The sequence below is a fragment of the Lucilia cuprina genome, chromosome 4, assembly GCF_022045245.1.
Source record: "Lucilia cuprina isolate Lc7/37 chromosome 4, ASM2204524v1, whole genome shotgun sequence".
In the NCBI taxonomy this organism is placed as follows: Eukaryota; Metazoa; Arthropoda; class Insecta; order Diptera; family Calliphoridae; genus Lucilia; species Lucilia cuprina.
This window is the reverse complement of record NC_060952.1, coordinates 21,935,806-21,950,345: the sequence shown is the minus strand read 5'-3', so window position 1 is coordinate 21,950,345 and position 14,540 is coordinate 21,935,806. Positions and strand designations below refer to the sequence as shown.

General features: G+C 25.3%; 1 non-coding gene across 1 annotated transcript; it reads right to left on the bottom strand.

The window, feature by feature from the left end:
• Window positions 1-13,061: 13,061 nt before the first annotated feature.
• On the bottom strand, window positions 13,062-13,187 carry Trnal-caa. Its single transcript has 2 exons — window positions 13,150-13,187; window positions 13,062-13,106 (listed from the first exon to the last, which is right to left on the bottom strand). It is a non-coding gene; the product is annotated as a tRNA-Leu (tRNA).
• Window positions 13,188-14,540: the final 1,353 nt, after the last annotated feature.

Here is a 14,540-nt window from a genome sequence, read left to right as displayed (position 1 = left end):
ATATATCTACTTTTTTAAACTATGTATCAAAATTGAACTAATTCAAAAATGTGTATACATATTTATAATTAAGTTTTAAGTATGCTTTAAATATACAACTCAAATTAAGAGAAAAAAGAATTGGAAATCAATAACAATTTTGTACAAAAAAAATAAATAAATAAAAATAGAAATAATTAAGGCCATCAAAATAGAATATAATAAATATTTTGATGGCCTTAATTTTCTTGATGGTGGAAACGTATGATCAATTAAGAAATATGTTGAACTTTACAATTATGAAAATTTAAAATTTTAAATTAAAAGAATGGATCTATATGATATTAATTTCAGTAAATTTTAATGATCTTAAATAAATAAAATCTATTTTAAATTATCATACGCCAACGAATAACAGAGGTATATCAATTCAAATAATTGTTTTGCATATTATTAGTATACTCTACGTAATAATATGGCCCCATAACGGAAATATAATTACATATAAATAATATCATCCTATTTTGGAAGGATACTTCTAATACAATTTCTAAAAATTTTATTTTATACCAAAATCAATATACAATTAAGTTATGACAAATGTATATAAAAACTTTTCAAACTTCCCACCTTTAATACTTAACAGCCACAATTGCATATGTATTTATAAAATAACACAGATAGGTAACTATGTTTGTGGTAACTCGGTATGCATGTGCATATTTGACATTTATTTCTTTAATGATGTATTTACTTTGGCAAACTTCCTTACACAACATACAAAAACTAAATACAAGATTAAAAACAGAACGAAAGAATGAAAGAAATAGGAAGGAAAAAAGTAACAAAATAAAAAGACATAAAATATAAACTATACAAATATGAAGTGCTTTGAATAATGAATATGTGTTAGTACAAAGTATCCATATACCTATACATATGTACATATGTATTGTATGCATTATTCGTACAATGGAAACCTATATACACGGTTTCATATAAGTACATACATTATGGTTATAACTTTTATACAATTTTTGAAAATATAAAATCGGCAGTAGGTTTCCTTTTTAAACAGAGTATTAAAAAGTACTTTAAAATAGTAAATCACCTTTATCCGGGCGTTAAAAAATTTTCCACGGCAAGTGCTTTAAAGTTTTCGATATAAACTGTTAACAAAATTTTAAATTTATTAATAAAAATTTTTAATTTTTTGATATTATAAAGTGTCATTGTTTAACTGACAATATTTATACGGAAAAAAGCTAATAAAGATACAATGGTTTATTCGCTTTCTAAAATTAGTAGCCAAAATTCTAAAAATTACATGTAAATTTGTTTATGAAAAGTTTTAGAAAATCAATTTGCGGTAATATAACGTTATTAGGACATTACTTACTACCACGTAGGAATGGAGCCTAATTTTGGTTATAACCCTAATAAACATATTCATGTATATGAGTGCATTTAACTAGTAGACGGAGTACTTGTATATATTACATGTGTAAATGTATATTTTCATATTTGTATTTCCTGTTGCATTAATGCATATACGACTATTTGCTCTTTTCTGCATTTCTTTGCTCCTTTTTTGACATTAAGCAGTATATTTTCTCTTGAAAGTGGTAATTATAAATTTCATTGTGAAAAGTACTTAAAGAATTCATTCATTATTATAACTCATACGCCGTGGTGTACCAAACACACTCGTAAATTGTACTATGCATTTATCATACTGTGTTTATAATTCAGTGAAGTTTATGTAATGGTTTTTGCACGTTTTGTTTTTCTTGTAGGGCAACTGTACTTTACATGAATACTAGATTAAAAGGCATTTCAATAGTCAGCCATAAATAGGTTGAGAGAACGACAAACAAATGATTTTAGAAAAATGAAAGCTTACAAATTTAAATTCTAATTATGCATTAGTGGGAGTATTTCTTGTATTTATAATTTTATTATTTTTTTTATAAAAAAATGTTTTTCTTCAAAGCCTAATTTTCAATTGTTTTAGTATTTGTAATATATTTGTTTGTGTGTCAAATCATATACATATGTATAAAATTCCGCTTTTAAAGTATTTGCAGTTTTTCTTTATTTCCTCATTTACCCTGTTTTTTATGAAGTTTTTCATATGAAATTTATATATTACGAAATTCTGAAGCTACCCTTCAATCACCCTGATATTTATATTAATAATGAAATAAGAAAGAGGGCTGTGATCGGCTATGCCGAATCTTACCCACCACAAAACCAAATGCCGTAAATTGAATACTTCCTTATAAACGGTAGGTTAATGTAATATAACGTTATGGACCGTTTTTCATAAAATTTGGTAGTTATTTTTGCTCTTGAGAAACTTATTTCGAATTTTAGTGCTATAGTAGAATTTTGTAATTACAGTAGTTTTCCGATTTAACGACCATTCAATTCTACGAACATCGCATTTAACGAACAAGCTAATTTTTCTTATTGACTACCTTAAATAACGAACAAAGCTTGTTTTTTGTACTCTGTTTAACGAACTAATAAAAATATTATTATTTAAATTAAGATAAAATGACATTTATCAAAAATAACAAATAACCTAAGTTGTAGCAAGCGGTGCTTTTATACCCAAAACTGTAACTCATTCTGGGTTCTTATTAAATTTTAGTTCGATGTAGCTATGTCCGTCCGTCCTTCAGATAATGACTTTAACGCTCAATACTCGCTTAACAATACGAGTACGCCGAGTACTAACCGATATCTCTAACAAATTTTATGGGAATCGGTCCATAATTGACCTTACCCTCCATATCAGGCCCCCTTAAGAAAATTACATCAATGCTCATTACTCGCTTAAAAATACGAGTATAGCGATGAACTTCGAGAAATAACATTAAAGCTCATGACAGAATTAAAAATACAGCGATTAAATTCGACACAAATATGGTTTGAAGGTGGGTATATAAGATTCGGAATTTTGTGTTTTGTGCTATTTTTATAAAAAAAAAGAATTAATTTTTATAAAATACATTTAAAAAATAGTTTATGTACCTATTTTTAATTATTTTCCTACCAAAAAGCCACGTTTTACTTAGTACTGCATATAACGAACTTTTCAATTTTACGAACAGGCCTGACAACATATGGGTTCGTTAAATCGGAAAACTACTGTAGTAATAAGTGTTAAATTTATTTTCTGAGGGGGACTTTATGTGCGAAGGAGAGTTAATTATGAGCCGATTCTTTTAAAATTTTTTAAATTTTAGATTTTTGTAGAAATTTTGACCTTATATGGGGGCCAGGGTTAATTATGAACGAAATTTGTAATAAAACTTCTATATGTCAAGTTATGACTGTGAAAGCTGTTTATGGGGCCTATGGTCCTCTCTAGCACTTTCCGACTCTATCGTATATATATATATATATATATATATATATATATATATATATATATATATATATATATATATATATATATATAATATATATATATATATATATATATATATATATATATATATATATATTATATATATATATATATATATATATATATATATATATATATAATATATATATTATAATATATATATATATATATATATATATATATATATATATATATATATATATATAAATATATATATATATATATATATATATATATATATATACATTTGTGGGTCTATGACCAATATTATGTTACAAATGGAATAACAAAATTGTGATACTAGCTACATATATAAGCCAAACTTTTGTTTTTTATTTTTGTTTCTTTTTGTCAACAGTTCATTATAAACCATAAAATCTATTTTTTTTTATAAACATAATGACAAATATTTTATAATTAAAACATACATAGATATTTCAAATTGCAGTTTATGTTATAAATCCTTAACTCATATCAGTATGTTAAATACATAAAGTTTATTGGCTTATGTTCAAAAAAGTCATACCTACCGACACCCCTATTGCATTCAATAAGTATAAATTAAATTCTTTAAAAAGGGGTAAATAATACAATAATGTTTTTTATTTATACAATACACTTATGTGCTTTTAAGACCTGTAAAGTCTCAATTTACTTAATTCTTTTTACAGTTTTTGTACCAAATTGAAAATAACATACGAGTGCAAAATATTCCAACTCCTTGTAAAATATTTAATTATGTTATATACCTTATTGCTAAAGAGGGTGTGGTAGAAAATACATTTTAATTTTCCTCTTTTTCTTTTCGAACACATTAAAAACATACTTGATTGTAAATCTTTATATATTTATATACATATATGTGTGTATGTATGTACTTATATATGTATATTGTTTCGAAACTAGCATTACTTCTATAAAGTAAACTTAGAATACAAACAAAATGTATACAAAATAAATTTTAAGTGTATATTTATGTTCAAATGTATGTGCCGTTCAAATGCAATATCATATAAATTAGGGTATTTTTTAACGTAACAGAACTTGATAATATTGTTGCTGGTATTATAATTGTTGCATTAAAGGATATTTCATTTAGTTTTTTATCTGTAACTACACTATACTTTAAGACAAGTTAAAGACAAAATTGTATATTTTGCTTTTTTGCGCATATATATTTCCATTGAATTTTCTAATCATATTAACAAAATACAAAAAAAAACACCCTAATATAGATATGTGTATTTACATATGAAAGTATATTTAAATATTCACATACATACATAGTTAAATGAAACTACTTGGATAAAAGAAAACTTCTAAGAGGTATAAAGAAAACAAACAATTACTTTCATTTATTTATATTGTTAAATCTATTCCTTAAAGAAATCAGATTTCGATTATATATACTGTCTTTAAGTGGTCATAATTAGCTACACAAAAGAATGAACATTTTTTGAACTAATATTGAAAATATCTATTGGGTATTTTCTTAACAGTTGTATATTTGTACATACATAGGTGAACTGACTCATTTTGAACACATTTGTAACTATTTTGATTTAATTGTAAGATACGTTTACCGCCGCCTGTACTAAACAAAAACAACAACAGCAACAATAAAAGCATAACAAACAGCAGCAACTGAACTAACTAAACAAATGGCTACCATTTGCATATAAATATAAATTTTAGTTTTCACTGCCTTTGCTTTTATTTACTACAGATGATGTTATAGTTTTTATTTTGGGCATATAAGTATAATGAGTTTATCATTGTACGTGTAACATTTTAAAATATTCATCTGAGTTCTAACAAAATCTGGGTCCTTATAAAAATTGTCTCACTGTTCATTAGATGGATGTTCATCTGTAAGTGTAAACCTTTAAACAGAGTATTCTCTCTAATGTTCTGTACTATTTGGTATTGAATATGAGCGAAATCTCTACCAATTTAATTATTTTTTTACTCATTTTTATTCAGTCTATTCAAAATCTACTACTAAATCCATTTTTTATCCAGAAAAACTATATCATTTTTTTTTAAATCGGTTTATCTCATATAAAGTTGCATTCCAACATTCACATTTTCACAATTTTAAAAATCATACATTTTATTGAGAAACATTTCATAATGTTTCATAAATGTTTTTAAAAAAATCCACTTTAATTTATTTGGTAGAAGGTACATAGGAGTCGTCATTACCAAACATATAATTCTAAATAGTGTTTGTTTATTTGTTTTAGTAGTTTTGTGTAACTTTAAATGTTAAGCTACTGACTTTTTGACCTTTTGTCTATGCAGGAAGAGAATGTTTTGGTAGTTCGGTTGGTTGCTTGCTTCGTTGGTTGTTTAAATCCTTCAGAGTTTTCATTCTACTGCCTCCTCATTTTCAATGGAGTTTCGAACAATAAACAAGTGAACGAATGAATAATTTTTTTTTATTTCTTGAAAGACTTTAAGTTCTTTCTTTCAGTTTTATTATTGTTATAAGTTGGTGTTTTCATATTAAACTGAAAGAACCATAGAGTTTTTTGTATTTTTTTTTCTTTTGCATACAATAACAATTTAAATTTATTTTTAACATGCAAAGCCATGCAATGCCAGTAAACTTTAAGCCGTTAATATATACCTCTACATATATACTCATGTATTGTAGTTATAGTTTAAGTCCGTCAGTCATTTAGTCACTATGTAAATATTTGCATTAGTATTGTGTTTGTACTTGTACTTGCGTATATGTGTGTTAGTAGTACATGCTTTTGTATTTCTATATCTTTGCTGATTTTTTTGTTTTGCAAAAATATATAAAAATTCTAGACGTAGACTAATGTCTTTATTTTTAATAGGTTTCTATTTGTTTTTATTAGTATTTTCACGAGCTTTCTTCATTCATTCATTTACTTTTTTATTTTTGGGTCCTTCCGTATTTTGTTTTGTTTTCAGCTACAGCCATTTATTCGCTTTACTCTTTTAACCCTTTAAAAACTAAACTATTAACTAATTTACTAAAAGATTTTATATACAATAAGTAAAGTTAAAAGGTATTCCAGAAATATTTTTACCTATTTTTTTTGTCTTCGGTAAACATTAAAAAGATACGTTTATAATTAAATATTTTTAAAATATATCAATACAAAACTTTTGACGTTCATTAATACCATCAATGTCCCAATCATTACAATATTCGGCAATGTCATAAGACTTATATAAAATAAAATTTTGGCGATTTTTATTGACATACTGGAATATTTAACATAATTATGAGCTCACACGCCCTATTCAGGGGGAAAGCTTTTTTCAATAGCGTTCGTCCTTGGGTCGAAAGAAGAGTATGTGGCAAATTTCATGAAATTATATTAAAAACTGCGAAAGTGATTCTGAGCTACTTGATATACTTTAAGGTGGGTGTAGGAAAAAACGAAACTGAAATTTTAAATCATCCAAAGCATCTCTTTAGCACTTCCTATTTAATTTACACCAAATTTTATTTTTCAGATTACAGTCAATACAAATTCCATTTGATTTTAAAGAAAAACTTGCTCATATGTAATATTAAAACTAACACCCATAATAGGTTAACACATCATTGCAATATTGTATGAAACATTAGCTTAATTCATCCATCAGTCCATTCTTGTTTTTTTGCTTGAAATTACGATTATTTTTTAGAAATAAGAAAAATTACCTTTAAATATGCAACTGTGTTCTTAATGTGCCTCTTAATTATGTTGACTGTTAAAGTTGAAGTAAAGTTTTCTAAATAAAAATACTTTGTATGCACAATGTTAAATACAAGGATTAAAGGATTTTTCTTTATATAAAATATATGTATGTATATATACATATTTTATAAAATAATGTCTGGACAATAGAGAAACATATAAATAAATATGAATTAAATAAGAAACTATTAAAGTAGTTTGAAAATAAGACAATTAAGTATAGACCGGTATAGCCGACTAGATGATTATATGCACATTACAAAGTATATTTAAAATAAGATTATTTTGGTTTAATTATTTTTATATCTGATTTTTGTGGTACTGAGCTCGAAATCCTTTTAAGGAAATAATGATATACCAAATGACACAAAATCAGTAGTTCAAATTATCTACATAGTGTTGAAATGAACTTAGATTAGAAGGTAGAAATGGATATAGGTTAAGTCGAATTAGAAACTAATTAGGAACCTATGGTGTGTTGCTGGAATGATATTTATATGCGTTTCCAACATCACTACAAATCCTTCTTGCCTACTATAGAGGGGTATAAATAGTTTTACTTACATTTTGGAAAAAATCGTCTACTTAAAGTTTTAAATTAAATTTTTTTTAAATAATTTTAAAATGTTATAATAAAATGTAAATATATTAAATATATGAATGTAACTGTTATTGTATTGTATGTATGGTGTTTAAAAATATCAAGAATGTATTGCTTCTATAATTATGTTTATATCCCTCTGGAACCGACGTGGATTTTTTATAACTAATTTATGGACGTGGATACTGCCAGACACGATTTATTGAAAGCTTATATTTTATAAGATCTATTTTAAAAACTTTCTTACATTATTTCTATTTATAGTTCAAGGGTCTATGTTGTTATTTATTTACAATATTTTACAATTTTTTTTAAATTCGATACGACAATATAGTTGAACAGTGTTTATTGATAAGTTACAATTTTAAAAATCTATTCTTTATATCCGATATTTAGTGGAAATTAAATTTTGCATAAAAATAACAATAATAATTTTTTGACCTATAATTATTTTATACTTTAAAGGTCTAATTCATAAACTTTTATCAAAGGTTTCTAAATTAATTTTCATACAAAAGTTGTTCCACAAATCTTCGATCAATGTTTATGAATAAAGCTGTTCAACATACGTTTACATTCTAAAGTCAAATTGAGCTAATTTATTTTTAAGTTATTAAGTGAGAATATGTGTGGTATTTAGTTGACACAGATGAATTATTGCACAAACTAATAGTAGTAGTTATGTATAATAATGCAAAGTAATGTAAATCAAAACATATTACCTTAGTTGTTATTGAAAAGTAAGTAAATGAATACAATTATTATTGCCAAGATTTATGTGTTTATTGAAAAATGTATTTAAATTCGAAATAGCAAACTCTAACCCACTTATTATAATTAAATGTTTATTTAAATATGCAGTATTAATAAATTTTTTCATACATAAATAAGTATATTATTAAACAAAAGAGCTGACCATAATTCGAAAATATATAAACATAATTCTGTATTTAAATGTATTAATGTCTATATTAATAATAATAATAATAATAATAATAATAATATAAAATAATTAAGTGTTCATTGCATTTGGGCAATTTAAAACATTGATTTTATTATTTCGTTTTTAACACAATGGTATATTTGTCGTAGTTCCAAAAAAGTAAAAATTGTGGGTTCTTACTTAGTTCAAATACGATCTAGCCATGTCCGTCTGTATGTTGATACCAAAAGAGGGCTGAAATTTTGCTGTGGCTCCAGAACGCTCATAACGTAATCCAAAAAAGTACAACTTATGGGTTCATATTAAGCTCTAATACAATCTAGCCATGTCCGCCTATATTTTGATACCACAAGGGGGCTGAAATTTTGCCTAAATATATTTTTATTAAAAGGTTTCACGATTACACCCACCTCCGTACAATTTGCCCCAGATATATAGCATGGTCATAAAAAATTTAATAATACATTGTGATTGCAACTAGAAATTGAGTTCTAATGCATAACGGAGATCTTCTGTAGCGACAAAATTAGACAAAAAGGTACATACATAAACATACGTATAGGGATTAAATTTAACAGAAACTTTTTTGCAAATTTTTAATGCTTTTGTGAGATTTGCAAACCTCTTTATATGTATGTAAGTAAAACTTTGTAAAATATAAATGTGGACTTTTACACTTAATTAATTCAGGTTGTTAATTTATATGCGATCTATATTGATTTGTCATTACGTTTGTAACACATTCAAAATTTTTTTAATTTTTTACTATTTAAAATGATATCACAAATATTCATTATTTCACTCTAACTGATAACAAATACTTGATTTAACATACAGTGTAAATTGAGCTTAATTGTAATTTATCCTTCAATAACATGTCAAACAGTATTGTAAAATATAATACTTACAGAAACACTTCAAGTTTATGACAACAATAGAAGTAAAAAACAAAATTACACTATTGCATTATTTCCAGTATAATTATAGTTTTAAAAATTATGCCTCAAACCACTTTGAAAAATAAAATTATTTATATTGATTACAAAATACACGTAACATGAATCAATCCTCAAGCCTTTGACCTAATGTATGTGTATAAATTAGGCAGGTCCAGTATGTATATACCATAAATATATGGTCAGTTGGGTTAAAGGATAAAAAGTTTTTTCTCATGCTAAATCAATTCAGAAAAATATTCTGAGCTGATTGGTATATTATTGTGTGATACAACTATCATAATAAAGTACTAACTATATACAATTTAAAAATACTAACATTGGAAAATTATATGTATAAATTTTAAAACCAAAAAACTTTTCCGAAAAATTAAAAAAAAAATAAATTTTTATAATGATATGACATTGAAAGCATCTTTTGACGCTTTATCTTTGTAAGAAATATGGGAAAATAATATAGACTCTAGTTATTTCACGCGAAATTTTAAATAAAATTTTATTTACAGGTCTTTAGTTTTTTGAGTCCATGTGCCGTCTAATATACATTATAAATTACGCGATATCTCATAATTAGATGCAATTTTCATTCAAAAGAGTTGTTTACAAAAAAATTAAAATTTTAAAAATAATTCATCTTTTTAAATTATTTTCAATTTAAATTTGTCAAACAAAACATAAACATTTGGTTTTGTATACATATATAAGCGATAAAAAAACAACAAATTTTATTAAATCCCTAGGTTCATAACACTGATACATTTAAATTTTTTCAAATGAAATTTTTAAAGTTGATACACATTTTTCACGACTTCAAACAGAGTACAAGCTTTAAGAATAAACAGCATGTTTATTATCAGCGGGAATATGAACGGCATCCATTTTTGGGCTACCCTAATTTACAAACACATATTGATCTATGTTAATAATATTTATAAAGGTTATAACGAATAAGTATTTGTCACTGTAAGACGATTTTTGCTCTAGAAAACATTCTTAAAATTTTCACAAAGCGGCGCACAAAAAAGTCATGCTATTTAGTTGCGACAAGATAGTTTTCGGTCATGAAGAAAATTTAATGGGAGGTAAAAAGTTAACTGTTTCTTTTTCATTCTACAAGAAAACCAAACGACACGTCATGTGCTACAATTTTTCAGTATTTTTCTTTGGTGCGTGTTATTAATTAATTTAATTTTGTTTGACGTGCCTCTTCAATTTAGTAAACCAAAAATAAAAGCCAAATATTTATTTAATAATATTTTAAAAACATGCTACTTACAATTATTGGAAATCGTTAAATTTTATGTGAAAACATATATTTTTATGAGTACTAAATGTTTAATTTTGTTACACACTTTGGCTGTGAATTTGATTAGCTGTGGGTTGTCCAAAAGGTTGATTAATGACTGGGAGAATTGAAAGAAAAAGCCACTATAGATATTTATGTATCCGTAATTTACCATACCCCATATAAGGTCCGAATTGTGGACGATCCTCATAGAATTTGGTAGAGAGATTTTATAACTCTTTAAGACTTGCTTATGTCGAACGGGCATGGCTACATCATCTTAGAATTTCATAAGGACTCAGAATATTTATACTTATGTGGGTCAATGATCAATATTTGGATGTGTTACAAACGAAATGACAAACTCAAAATACCCCATAAAATACAGGAATGAATTTTTAACAGAAACTAGTTTTGAATAAACTATAATTTTCGGAATATAATTGAATGCTTTTAGATTAAAATAAAATCACAAAACTACTTTTTTTGAAGAATCATATTGATCAGTTACCAATTTTTTCATACGGAAATAATTGATTTTAGATGTTAAACAGCAGCAAATTATTTTAAAAACTACAGCTAGTATATAAAACCATTATTCTAAAATTTCCATTAAGTGATCTTTCAAACGCAACAAGCGATGCTACTATATTCCAATTAAAATAGCTGTCCAGAATTTTACATGCAGTAGGTTTCCTTGAATTAAATATATATGAAATTGTATTTTTCTTTTTTATAAATTTTTTAAAAGAATTAAAGGAATTCTTTTAAAAAATTTCACATCTTGAATTTTCAATGTTCAACTTTTGATACAACATATCAAGTTGTATGTATTTATAATGACTGCCATGTACATACATATATATGTATGTATTTTCAATATGTAACGAGTATATGAAAACCAAATTGTAATCAAATCAATCCATTCATTCATATGTTTGTACTACAAGACACATAAACTTTATCGAACTTAAATACATGTACATTTATATGTAGGTTGTACATTCAAATAAAGTGATCGTCAAAATTATAAGGTAACATAAATTATACTTAATTCTGAGTAAATGCATACTAAGGAAGTGCGAAATATTGTGTAAAAAAATTATTCTCTAAATTGTGTGAAAGCTCGTGAAAGCTTTGCTAAAATTATATCGTTTTCCCAAAAATGTTTTACTCAAAAACTTAAAAGGAAATGTCCACTCAGTAAATGACCTTATCGTTTTGACGAGCACTTTACTCCCGAACAACTATACCATCGATGTAACAACAAGCCAAAAACACGCACCCAACACAATACAGACACTCATCAAAATGTGCATAAATTTTTAACGAACATTGTCGATGTGGGTAAATTTTTCAAAGTTTTTTCCTATTTTTTTGGCACAAAAAAGAACATTCTTATATAAGTACTACAATACCATTTTAAAACTTGGCAAAAAAAACTTGATTCGGAATGTCCGTAGAAATATACATGTACGTAATATCAGTGTTTTCAATTGCCAAAGTTTTTGTTTTTGTGGAACTTTTTAAACAAGGAAGAGTTGTGTTGTATCATATATGCCCTCCACCGAAACTAAAATAACAACAGCATCAACTTACTAATATAATAATCCTTTACATAGATACATAAGCATTTTTGGACAGAGTTGTATCTGATTTATTGTATCTCCAATATAAGATACAATAAATCAGTGATTTCCAAAGATAATGAATCGAAATAGATTTAAAGAATACAAATTATCACAGAAATATATATTCTAAATATATTTTTAGCAGCTGAAACCGAATCTGTTATCTGTTTATTTTTATCACCCACTATTTCTCATAAAATTACAACAAATATTTTATTTATACATAAACTAACATTTATGTACAGAGAAATATATTTAATGTAATGACATGGTGTTATTATAATATTTTCCAAAATTAGTAAATTTTTTTTAAATATTTCTCATTTAAGAATTTTATGACATTAAATGATTGGCGAAATTTGGAATAACTGTTAAAATTTTTAACATACTTTTTTGGTTTATATAATATTAATTACATACTTGTTCCAATTATTTTCAGTTTAAACACTTTTGCAATAATCAATTTCATATATTTATTAAAAATAATAATAAACGTTTCTAAAATTAATTAAAAAAATATATTTGTCAGAAGTGGGATTCGAACCCACGCCCTCAGAGAGGACCAGAACGCTCCATTACAAACTCACTTTTACAGCAAGCAAGATTTAACTCTTGAGTCTGGCGCCTTAGACCGCTCGGCCATCCTGACAGTTAACAAAATAATCTTTTTAAAGCTTAAATATTGATCAGTGACAAGAAATCTAAAAATAGCAATTTGGAATTATACGCACATACATAATGAATTACTAGCAATTATAGACTTTTTAAGAGAGAAAGTTTAAATTATATTTAAGAGAATATTTTTATACTTTCTCTTTTTAATTATTAACATAAAATGTTCTTAATATTGGAAAAAGTAAATAATTTTTGGCATATTTTTAGGATGTAATATTTAATCTAAATATCGGCAATAAGTAATGTATAAAAAGTAAATATTTTAATAAAAACATACATTTAAAATCTTGCCTCTTTGGTGAGCATTACTGAAAAAGTTCCTGCTACAAACGGTCAATACTAAATGTATTTTACATGCATATGTATTTTAATGGTTTACTTTTAAATAGTACTTATTTAATATTTTCTCACTAAATAAATATATATAAATTCTTAATTTACTTATTTTACACTATTTACTGAATATGAACACTATTGTTATAAAATACATATACTATATAAAAAAATCTGTCAAAATGCTTTTATGTTCATTATTCAACCTGATTTTTCTAGCCTAATTCCTTATTTGATATGATGTATTTTCATTACAAATTATACTCAAAAAACTTGTGTTTGTATAATATTTTCCAACCCAAACTCTAAACTTCACAAATAATGAACATTTTAGCTTTTTTTTTAATTTTTTACCGTTTTTTGCATATTTGATGTATAATTTTGTAATACTGAATAATTGCTCTCTTAACGTTTACAAAGTTATAAAAAATATGTATATTTTTCTTTAATTTTGCTATTTTTTGATGTGCAAAAATATCTATGTAGGAAGTGTGTATGTACATGTGCTAAAAATGCAAATTCTTTAAGAAACTTTTTAGATTTTTCTTACATTTCGTTGGTGTTTGCATTTTAATAACACCTCAAATATTTAATACAAGTGTGGTTAGAAAATGTCCTAAAATAAAATTTAAAAAAAATTAAATCTGCATATCATTTTGTATGTTCTAAATTCCTTAGCTATATAATAATACAAAATTACATAAACATGTATACTACAAAATATTTCCAATATTTCCTACTCACAAATAATATTAAACACTAATTTTACCAGCATTTTTGCAATCCTTGTATCTTAGGTTTGCAGTTGCGTCAAATTCTAGACGCATTTAGCAAATTGAGTAGTGTATTTTTATCTTTTCACCCTCTCAGAAAAGATGCTTAAATCCAGTTTCAACATTATTTTACATTTCGTGTAGTATTTGGTAGTCATCTACAAATCATACATCCAAAATATTTTGTATTTTATCCTTTTTTGAATTTTATGTAAGTGTGC